The sequence below is a fragment of the Molossus molossus genome, unplaced genomic scaffold (assembly GCF_014108415.1).
Source record: "Molossus molossus isolate mMolMol1 unplaced genomic scaffold, mMolMol1.p scaffold_m16_p_9, whole genome shotgun sequence".
NCBI lineage: Eukaryota > Metazoa > Chordata > Mammalia > Chiroptera > Molossidae > Molossus > Molossus molossus.
The window spans coordinates 5,100,144-5,112,192 of record NW_023425403.1 but is presented as its reverse complement, the minus strand read 5'-3'; positions in this window follow the sequence as shown (position 1 = coordinate 5,112,192).

Genomic DNA, 12,049 nt, shown 5'->3' with positions numbered 1-12,049 from the left:
CTGCTCCCATTAAACTCATTTATAACCACGAGAGCAGAGCGGGCTGTGGGCCCTTAAAAAAGTCATTATGGCCCTGGCCAGTTTGGCTCAGCGGTTAGAGCGTCGGCCTGCGGTCTGGAGAGACCCGGGTTCGGTTCCCGCTAAGGGCACGTACTTCGGTTGCAGTTTGTCCCCGGCCCTGGTTGGTCGTGTGGGTGGCAGCCACTCGATGTGTCCCTTCACATCGATGTTTCTCTCTCTCTCTCTTCCTCTCTCTCCCTCCTACTCTGTCTGTACAAAAAAATGGAAAAATGTCCTCGGGTGAGGATAAAAAAAAAAAGTCATTATGAAGATTCAGAAGCTGTTTCTTAACTTCCATTACATGGAGGTTCACATTTAGGGATTAGAAAGACATTTACATGGGAAATCTAAGAAAGAAGGCAGGTAGATGTTCAAACTGAAGACCAGTTTGTCAGCAAACGCATTCCAGTTAGTATTTTTTTAGTTTTGGAAAAAGTACGAGTAGAAGCAGAAAAGGAAAGCATGCAGGAAAGGAAGCATGTGATTTATTTTTTCATCTTTAGCAAATGGTCAAGTGATTTTGTAACCACAGAAGTAACACTTCCCAATCCCTATTCTTGCCAGAGCCAAGGTATCTACTTCTCTTCCTTCAAATAAATGCTGTCTCTTCCCTCTGGTCCCCAGAAGCACCTCTGCTCTCCTCACAGATCCTGGGAGGCCAACCAGCAATTCACCGCCAAGTATTTGCTACCCAATGTGATACTTTCATTACATGTGATCTGGCCAATAATGTAGTCAGGGTCCTGCAATCATTTTCCAAATTTTATTAAAATAACTAAGATGGTAGTAGTGATTTTTAAGAAAGCAAGTATAAAAACAGTCATTTAAAATTATTTTTAAGAATCCTTATTTACTAGGCATTTACTATTACAGAGGTATAATGCTAAGGACTATAGTACATACATTTAGCTGTGTTTCTACTCTTTGTATGATCTTGTGTTAGGTGCGTGGTTTGCAGTCACTATTTTCTCCCTGACTGCGGTTTGTCTTCATTCCCCCAACAACATCGTTTGCAGAACAGAAGATCTCGGGGAAGTCCAACTGAAAAACCTTTTCTATATTCTCGCTGATTCCCCATCTACCTTTTTTGTATCACTTACTGACTAAGAAATCCCAAAGTCTCCAGCTGTAATTGTGGATATGTCCAATTTTTCTTTCAGTTCAAGGAGATTTTGTTTCATGTATTTCGAAGTTCCATTTTGGATGAAGACGCATTTAAAGGTGTTGTGTATTATCGATACATTGACCTTGGTATCGTTTTCAATCCTGGTCATTTTTCTTGCTCTGAAGCCAACATCCCATTTGATCGTGGTATGCGACCCTTTTAATGTGATCCAGCCACTGCTGAAAGTGGGGTGCTCAAGCAAGTCCCCTACTGTTGTATTATGTCAATTCTCCGTTCAGATCCTTAGGTGCTATGATATTGGGAGCATATATATTTATCAATGTTATATCTTCCTGATGAATTGACCCCTTTCTCATTATATAATGACTTTCTTTGTCTCCTGTTGCTATTTTTGGATTAAAGTCTTTTTGCCTGAAATAACGATAACTCCCCCTGCTCTCTTCTGGTTTCTGTTCGAACGAAATACGTGTTTCCCCATCCCTGTGCTTTGAGCCTCTGCGTGTCCTTGGAGCTGAAGGTGAGCGGAGATGGTCGGATGCGATGGGAACTAAGGAAAATAGACACGAGAATGGTTTTCCGGGTCGAGTGCCGCACCAGCAGCCGCTCTCCGTGTTCTCAGCAGCGGGGTTCCGCCCTGCGCCTTCCTGCTGCCCCCCTTCTGCGAGGGCTCAGTGCTCCTCGCCCTTGGCCACCAGTGCTCTCGCCGCTACTGGATCCCTTCTCCTGTCCTGGTCATTGCTCCGCCTAGTTTCTTGGCATATGGGTACTCGTGGCTTTTGCTGCTGATTCCACAATCTCCCGGCGTCTTCCTATGGCCCTTCCCCTGTGCGTCTTCGGGCTGGCTCTGTCCCGGCGCAGACACCTTCTCTGATGCTCTCGGTGTAACTCTCTGACCTGCTTTCCTTCCACAACCCTTAAACCGCGGCCATTTGCTGTTGAATTTTATTCAGACGCGTTGCCATGAGTAAATACTTAATTTTTAAAATAATTATATGGGGGAATAGAATGTTAAATTCTCTAATCTTATACTTGCATGTATTCAATGCCGTAAAATGGTTTTACTGAGGGGGGAAAATCTGTGCTTTAACAAATACCCACTGAGAACCTTCTGTATGCCGGAGCGTGAACTGCTGAGACACAGGAAGGGAAAATGCGGATCTGTAGTTGGCCCGGCAAGCCAGAGATGTAAGCAATTATACTCCAGTAATGTAAATGTTGAAACCAGTGTATACATGAACTGCTCATGGAGGACGGAAGGAGTGACGACGTGGACAGAGGGGGAACGGGGTGGCTACCCAAGTGGTATTTGAGTGTCTGGGGTGGACAGAGGGGAAGGGGAACATTCTAGGCAGAGACGTTTGTTTCTGTGGGCTCAGGGCCGTTTGCTTTTGTTCCTGCTCTTGCTGAGATGAATCATTGCGTCTTTATGGACCCAATTATGCTTTCACGTGACAGCAAAGAGGAAACTCTCACGAGGGTAGATAATGTGGGAAATGAAAGATAAGCGTTTCAAGCTTGTATGTCACGATTTAAAAGACTCATCCTTAGTTTATAGAGAGGCTGCCACAGTTTCAGATGAGAGGCATGCGCCATATCCCTTGATGGGAGTGTTGGTTAAGAATGTCATGAACAAAACAGACCCGGAGAGACAGAAAGAGTATGGTTCAGACTGGCAGACCCCAGGGGAGAGGGGCGGGCGGGGGGATGGAATAAACCAAAGAACTTACATGCATGCGGGCGTAACCCGTGGACACAGACAACAATGCTTGGCGGGGGGCGGATAGGGAGGTGCGTGTTTGTGGGGGGTGGGGAGGAGGAGAAACATCTGTAACAAAAATTAATAAAAGAAAAAGGAATGTCTTGTTGACATGCTCACGAGCAGCTGATCATTTGAGCGGCTTGACCATATTTTGGTGTTCCACCAGCAACTGTGAATTAAATGACTGTGTTTCACAGATGTTTCTCTTCTAGGATATGTGAATTTATGACCTTTTAGGAAAAGACTCACATGCTTAGAACTCTTCTCAAGCTCCAGGTGAGCCAAATTTACTCATGTATTATTTTGGGGGAAATCTGTTTTCAAAATCTCCATTTACTAACTTGAAGACTTGTTAGTCATTTGTCTTGCTAAACCCCATTGTATCTGAAAAAAAAAAAATCACTATCCAGGGCTGCTTTATATAATGGTTAACATCTTAAATTCTAGAGGTGAAAACCCCATTGTATCTGAAAAAAAAAAAATCACTATCCAGGGCTGCTTTATATAATGGTTAACATCTTAAATTCTAGAGGTGAAGCTTAAGTAGCAATTATCTAATAAAACAAAAACCCATCCTGATCTGAGGAAGAATTTTCCAAAAAGCCTAGAGCCTTAAAAAATAGTCCCATGATGGTACAGTTAAGACCTTCACAATTCATCCACAAACTCCCTGCCTCTTCCCTTTCTGAGACAAGTTTCTCAAACGACCGCGCTGTTCTCTCTACTATCACAGAAATGTTTGCCGAGTTCTCCGGGGAGAGGCGGCCGGATGGGACGTCCGTGGAAGCCTCCACCACATGTGACCGTGCTGCAAGGGGACATCTCTTGCATCTTCTGGGCTCTCAGATTCCCATCTGGGTTCCGCATGTTTAGCTATGCCAGAATGGTGGTCTCCGGAAGAAAGTGGGTTTTTTTTTCTTTTTAAGCTCTTGGGGACTTTTTTTTTTACATGATTTAAGGTAATGGTAGCTACCATACGACTTGAACTGCAAATTCTCAGTAATTTAAAACACGGAAAGTATGCTTCATGTTGATGTGAAGTCCAAGTGGCTAGGCATGCCGAGGGATGGTTCTAGGACCCAGGCTTCCTGCCTCCTGTAGCTCCACAGTGGTCAAGGGGCTTCCTGCGTGAGCATGCTTCTCTGCAAGGAGCCGAGAACAGTGGGCAGGAAGCAGTCCAGGGAGGAGGCGTGGAGGGACTGGTTCCGAAGCAATGCACTTCAGTTCGCCCCACATTCTGCTGCCTGGGACTCAGTGGCCTCAGTGATAGGATCTCAGTGACGAGCTTCGCCCGCAGAAAAAAAGAGGAAATGGATCTGGCGAGAGGGTGCCATTCTCTCCCACGGTTTCCCCTTAGGTTCTTTCCTTTGCCAGTGGTCTCAAACATTTTCACTCACGTGCAATCTAGAATACATCGGAAAATCTCTATATTCTCAGGCCTTCTTTAGGTTGTCTTTTCAAGGGTTTTAAAAAATGTCCTTTAGGTTTATAGAAAATAATAAATGGATTGACTTTCAAAGGATTTGACTCCCATTGAGAATCGTTCCTCTTCTCAACACTTACCAATATTTATATTCAGTACGGTTGAGGATGAGTGAGAGAATTGCTTATTTATTCACTATTCATTGACTCAGAAAATATTTATTTATCATGACTGCCTACTCTGTACCATGAACTTCTGTAAAACTGCCATACATTAATGGTTAAAAGAGATAAAGACCCCTTCCACATGGAGGTTACCCTTAGCTGGGGAGACCAAAAAAAAAAAGAAAGAAAAAGATTAATTAATAAAATTAATACTAGATCTAATGAATGAGATAACTTTAAGATGTTTAAGTAAATGATAAGTGAAATTGAAAAAGAAAAAAAAAAGTAGAGAGGGTTAAGAGAGAGTCAAGAACGTGATGTTGGCCCTGGCCGGTTTGGCTCAGCGGTTAAAGCGTCGGCCTGCAGTCCTGAGAGACCCGGGTTCGGTTCCCGCTAAGGGCATGTACCTCGGTTGCAGTTTGTCCCCGGCCCTGGTCGGTTGTGTGGGTGGCAGCCACTCGATGTGTTCCTTTCACGTTGATGTTTCTCTCTCTCTCTTTCTGTTCCTCTCTCTCCCTCCCACTCTACCTGAACAAAAAATGGAAGAATGTCCTCGGGTGAGGATTAAAAAAAGAACGTGATGTTGTGGGGAGGATGGTTATACTTTTAAATCGGGAGATAAACTTTACCAAGTTTGTTACATTTCAACAAACACTTAAAGGGGATACTTCCTGGGGAAGAGGTTCGAAGCCAAGGAGTGACGATGTCCGGGATGTTGCAGAAGCAACCGGAGGGGAAGTGTGGCTGGAGTGAGAACAGGGGAAGGAGCAAGAGAAAAAGCCAGAGAGTTCTTGGTGCTGAGTTCAAAGCAGAAACACTGTGAACGAGGTTGGGAAACTGAAATGCACATGGATTTCTTTAAAACTGCACCTTTCGTACTAGTTGAAAAATCTTGATGGGCTACAGGCATAATTTGAATGCCATTGGGGAACATTTTATTTTTATCATCTATATGTTCAGCATGTGTGGGAAGTAACAGCTATTTTAGTGCATTCTTCTGGTGGATGTGTGACATTTACAGGGAAAAAGATGAGTGTTTACAGTCTCTTTGGATGATCTACCGAGAGTCAATGAACAGAGCTAGGGCTCCAAGGATGGGGAAGTTTGGTCTCCATTCTGTGCTAGCCCAGACTTCAGTGGGCCCCTTGCTTGAATTTCAGGTCACTCCCTCAGTGATGGGCACCCTCTGCCTGGACTAGTGGAAGTTGCTAAGTGCCTCAACCCATCCTCCAGGCTGGATACTCCTTTAGAAATGACACATTTGACTTAGCATGTAGAACCAAAGTAGAATTCTTTGTAAGTGTATCTTGAGCCTTACAATATTTTCCATATGAACAAATAAAATTTTAACACTTGTGTACAAGACCCATGAAAAAGAAGTGAACAGTGGTGTTTAACGTGGGCCCTTCCAGGTTCATCCAAACCCAGTAGAGGGAGCCACAAACAGCAGAACACCAACACCCACAGGGAAAATTTGGCAGGCTCCAAAACCCACTGAGATAGCCAAAATGGTGAAACAAAGTAACAAATCCCAAATGAAAAAACAAGAGAACTCTATTGAAGATGTGATCAATGAAATGCAGTTAAGCAAATTAGCAGAGGTAAAGTTCGGAGCCATGATCTTGAGGAAGCTCAACACCATGAGTAAAGACATCAGTACCATGAGTAAAGATATAGAAACACTGAAAACCAACCAAGTGGAAATGAAAAATGACATAGCAGAAATAAAGAACACATTGGAAGGACTAACCAGCAGAGTAGAGGAAGCTGAGGACTGGATTAGTGAATTAGAAGACAGGGTAGAAAAAATTAACCAATCAGAAAACCAAAAGGAAAAAACAGGAAGATAGCTTAAGATAACTGTGGGACAACTAAAAATGTAATAACTTTCGCATCATAGGAGTCCCCGAAGAAGAAGAAAATGGGCAAGGGTTAGAGAATATATTTGAAGAAATAGTGACAGAAAACTTTCCTAACTTGGTGAAGGAAGAAGACATTCAAGTTCAAGAAGCACAGAGAGCCCCCAGTAAGAAGAACCCAAACAGGCCCACACCAAGACACATAGTAATTAAAATGCCAAAAATTAAAGACAAAAAGAGAATCCTAAAGGCATCAAGAGATAAGCAACAGGTTACCTACAAAAGAAACCCCATAAGGCTCTCAGCTGACTTCTCAACAGAAACACTACAGGCCAGAAGGGAATGGCATGAAGTAATCAAGGTCATGAATAACAAGGATCTGAATCCAAGACTACACTACCCAGCAAGGCTATCATTCAAAATAGAAGGTCAAATAAAGAGCTTCCCAGACCAAAAAAAAAAAAGGCTAAGGGAATATATTAGCACCAAAATAGCACTGTAAGAATGTTAAAAGGACTGCTGTAATTACTAGAAGAAATGGCAAGAACATATAACCACACTAAACAAAAATGGCAATAAATAAGTACATATCAATTATCACCTTAAATGTGAATGGTTTGAATGCTCTGATAAAAAGACACAGAGTAGCTGACTGGATAAGAAAGCATGACTCACATATATGTTGTTTACAAGAGAAAAACCTCATAACAAAAGACTCACATAGGTTGAAAGTGAAGCGATGAAAAAAAAATCTTCCAAGCAAATAGAAAGGAAAAAAAGCTGGGGTAGCAATACTCATATCTGATAAAGTAAATTTCAAAATGAAAGCCATAACTAGAGACAAAGAAGGCCACTACATAATATTGGAAGGATCTATCCAACAGGAAGATATAACTTTGGTAAACATATATGCACCCAATATAAAAGCACCAAAATATATTATAAATTTTCTGGAGGACTTCAAAGGAGAAATTGACAGCAATACAATCATAGCAACACCCTGCTGACATCACTGGATAGATCTTATAGACAAAAAATTAACAAGGAAACACAGACTCTAAATGAAGCACTAGATCAAATGGATTTAATAGATATCTACAGAGAATTATACCCCAACACTGCAGAATCCACATTCTTTTCAAGTGTACATAGGACATTCTCAAAGATAGACCACATGTTAGGGCACAAACTAAGTCTCTACAAGTTCAAGAAGAATGAAATTATATCAAGCATCTTCTCAGATCACAATGGCATGAAACTAGAAATCAACTGCAACAAAAACATGCAAAGGCATTTGAACACATGGAGGCTAAATAACATGTTATTAAACAACGAATGGGTTACTGAGGAGATCAAAGAAGAAATTAAAAACTTCCTGGAAGCCAATGAAAATGAACACACAATAACACAAAATCTATGGAGTGCAGAGAAAGCAGTTCTGAGAGGGAAGTTCATAGCACTAAAGGCCTACCTCAAGAAACAAGAAAAATTTCTAATTGACTATCTAACCTCACAATTTAAAGAATTAGAAAGCAAACAAAAAGAAAACCTCAGAGCAAGTAGAAGGAAGGAAATAGTAAAGATCAGAGCAGAAATAAATGACATAGAGACCAAAAAAACAATTTAAATGATCAAAAAAATAAAGAGCTGATTTTTTGAAAAGATAAACAAAATTGATGGACCCTTAATTAGACTCATCAAGAAACAAAGAGAGAGAACCAAAATACACAAAATCAGAAATGAAAAAGGAGAAATAATAACTGACACCACATGAATACAAAGGATTGTTAACAAATATTATGAACAATTATACGGCAACAAATTTGACAATTTAAGTGAAATTGACAAATTTCTAGAAACACATAGTCTCCCAAAACTGAACCAGGAAGAGATAGAAAACTTGAACAGACCAATAACAACAAAAGAAGTTGAAGATGTTAATCAAGACTCTCCCAGCAAACAAAAGCCCAGGCCCTGACGGCTTCATGGGGGACTTTTACCGAACATTCAAAGAAGAACTAACACCCATTCTTTTCAAACTATTTCAAAAAATTCAACAAGAAGGAAGACTTCCAAACACGTTTTATGAGGCCAGCATAATTCTAATTCCAAAACCAGATAAAGACACTACAAAGAAAGAAAAGTACAGGCCAACATCCCTGATGAACATAGATGCCAAAATCCTGAACAAAATACTAGCAAATCGGATCCAGCAATACATCAAAACAAATTATTCACCATGACTAACTGGGATTCATCCCAGGGATGCAAGGCTGGTACAATATTTGCAAATCAATAAATGTGATACACCACATAAACAAACTGAAGAATAAAAACCACATAATCATATCAATAGATGCTGAAAAAGCATTTGACAAAATCCAGCATCTATTTCTGATAAAAATGCTCAGCAATCTGGAATAGAGGGATCATATCTTGATGTAATAAAGGCCGTATATGAAAGACCTATAGCCAACATCATACTCAATGGGCAAAAACTAAAAGCATTTCCCTTAAGAACAGGAACATGGCAAGGATGCCCACTTTTGCCACTCTTATTTAACATGGTACTGGAAGCCTTAGCTACAGCAATCAGACAGGAAGAAATAATAAAAGGGATCCAAATTGGAAAGGAGGAAGTGAAACTCGCAGATGACATGATACTATACATAGAAAACCCCAACGACTCCATCAAAAATTTATTAGACTTAATAAATGAATTTGGCAAAGTAGCAGGATACAAAATTAACATCAAGAAATTGATGGCATTCTTATACACCAGTGATGAACTCACAGAAAGAGAAACTAAAAAAAAAAAAAATCTCATTTACCATCGCAGCAAAAAATTATGATACCTAGGAATAGACTTAACCAAAGAAATAAAGTACCTATTCACTGAAAACTACAGGTCATTGAAAAAAGAAATAGACGAAGATATAAAAAAGTAAGTGGAAGCACATATCTTGTTCATGGATTGGAAGAATTAACATCATTAAAATGTCCATACTACCCAAAACAATCTATAGATTCAATGCAATTCCCATCAAAATACTACCAATGACATACTTCACAGAACTAGAACAAATACTTCAAAAGTTCATATGGACCAAAAAAGACCCTGAATAGCCACAGCAATCTTGAAAAAGAAGAACAAAATTGGAGGGATCACATTACCAGATTTCAGGTTATACTACAAAGCCACTGTAATCAAAACAGCCTTGTACTGGCACAAGAACAGGCACATAGATCAATGGAAAAGAATAGAGAACCCAGAAATGGACCCAAGGCAATATGCTCAATTAATATTTGACAAAGGTGGCAAGAGCATACAGTGGAGTAAGGACAGCCTCTTTAATAAATGGTGTTGGGATAATTGGACAGCTACATGCAAAAAAATGAAACTAGACCATCAACTTACACCATACACAAGAATAAAGTCAAAATGGATAAAATACTTAAATGTGACTCATGAATCCATAAAAATCCTAGACGAAACTGTAGGCAACAAAATTTTAGACATCATATGCAGCAGAATTTTCACTGATACATCACCTAAGGCAACAGAAACAGAGGAGAAAATGAACACATGGGACTACATCAAACTCAAACAGCAAAAGATACAATCATCAAAATGAAAAGGCTACCCACTGTATGGGAGAGCATAAATGCCAATGATATGTCAGATAAGGGGTTAATTTCTAATATATATAGAGTGCTAATACAACTCAACAAAAAGAAGACAAAGAACCCAATTAAAAAATAGGCAGAGGAACTAAATAGACATCTCTCCAAACAGGACATATAAATGGCTAAGAGACATATGAAGAAATGCTCAATAACACTAATCATCAGAGATGCAAATTAAAACAACTATGAGATATCACCTCACACCTGTCAGAATGGCTGCCATCAACAAATCATCAAACAACAAGTGTTGGCGAGGGTGTGGAGAAAAGGGGACTCTAGTACACTGCTGGTGGGAGTGCAGACTGGTGCAGCCGCTATGGAAAACACTATGGTGTCACCTCAAAAAATTAAAAATTGAAGTTCCATTTGACCCAGTGATCCCACTTCTAGGAATATGCCCTAAGAAGCCTGAAACACCAATCAGAAAGAATGTATGTACCCCCATGTTTGTAGCAGCACTATTTATAATAGCTAAGATCTGGAAACAGCCCAAATGTCCATCAGTAGACGAATGGATAAAAAAGCAGTGGTACATATACACAATGGAGTACTATGCAGCTGTAAGAAAGAAAGATCTCTTATCCTTTGAGATGACATGGAGGGACCTGGAAAGTATTATCCTAAGCAAAACAAGCCAAGCAGAGAAAGACAAATATCACATGATCTCACTTATTTGTGGAATATAATGAACATAACAATCTGAGGAATGGGGTAGTCCCAGAGTTGTGGAAGTGGGGTACAGACTGACTATCCCCAGCAGAGGGGAGGTGGGGGAGAGAGAAACCACAGGACTTATATGCATGTGTGCATGAGCAATGGACATGGACAACAAAGCTGGAGACAGGGCAGGGAGGGAGGAGGAGGGGGGAATCAGTTGGGGAAAAAGTAGAAACATCTGTAACAAAAATAAATTAATTAATTTTTAAAAAAAGAAAAAGAAGTGAACATGGGTTTTGGTAACATAACTCAGTGTATAGAGAAAACCTAATTTGGTGGGTAAAGGTCAGGGAAATTATATTGGTTCTTCAATTATCTGTTTTTCTTACCTTCGTCACCGGGTAACTAGGTACCTGAATGTAGAATAAGATTCCTACTCATCTCTGTATCTCTAATTTTTGTTTGAACACAGCAAACTAGGTGGATTTAAACTTCCAGTTATGATCATGCTGTTTAGATTCTTACCTATTTTATTTAATTATAATAGGAGGAATTGATGTGTTTTATATAAAGCACCTTTTACACATATTGGGCAGATAGTTTTCTTGTGTTTAACTTACCCCTCTTTTTATGACAGAGGTATATCCACTTTGGTCATGATGATTATCAACCAAATACATGTCCGTGAGGTACCGTGCTCCGATCTTTCTTCATTAGTTTATATTAGGCTGGTATTTGGTTTGCCAGTCTTCTGCATTTCTCCTTCTTGACTGCATCTGTTCTTAGAATTCAGTTAACTCTTTTCAGTGTTTAACGGTTTGTACACATTCAAGTTAGATATATTTTCAAGGATTTCTTTTCTTGAATGTAATATTTTAGATTAGTCAAATTACCTCCAATTACCTTCAATTTTTAGAGCAAAGACATTTCCAAAGCAATTTCCTGGAGATAATATATCATCCCCCAAATTTCAAATTAACCCCATTTATCTTTACTGACAGGACAGCGGTGGAAAATGTAAGAGGAGGCAGGATATTTGGAGGTGATTACATCAGGACTTCCCCATCATCACGACAGTTGTGGACATGAACGGATTTCTGTTTGGACCCCTGGGACCATCCCTCCCAAAGGCCATGTTTGCGGTGGACTCTGACGGCTCACACCGTGATGCCCTGAGGGGAGTCTTAGGGGTCCTTAGAGCTTTAATTTTTAGGGACTTTGATTTTAGCTTTGGTAGGGAGTTAAATACAGAATTATGAAGGTGGTTTTCTTTCTTTCTTTTTTTTTTTATCCTCACCCGAGGACATTTTTCCA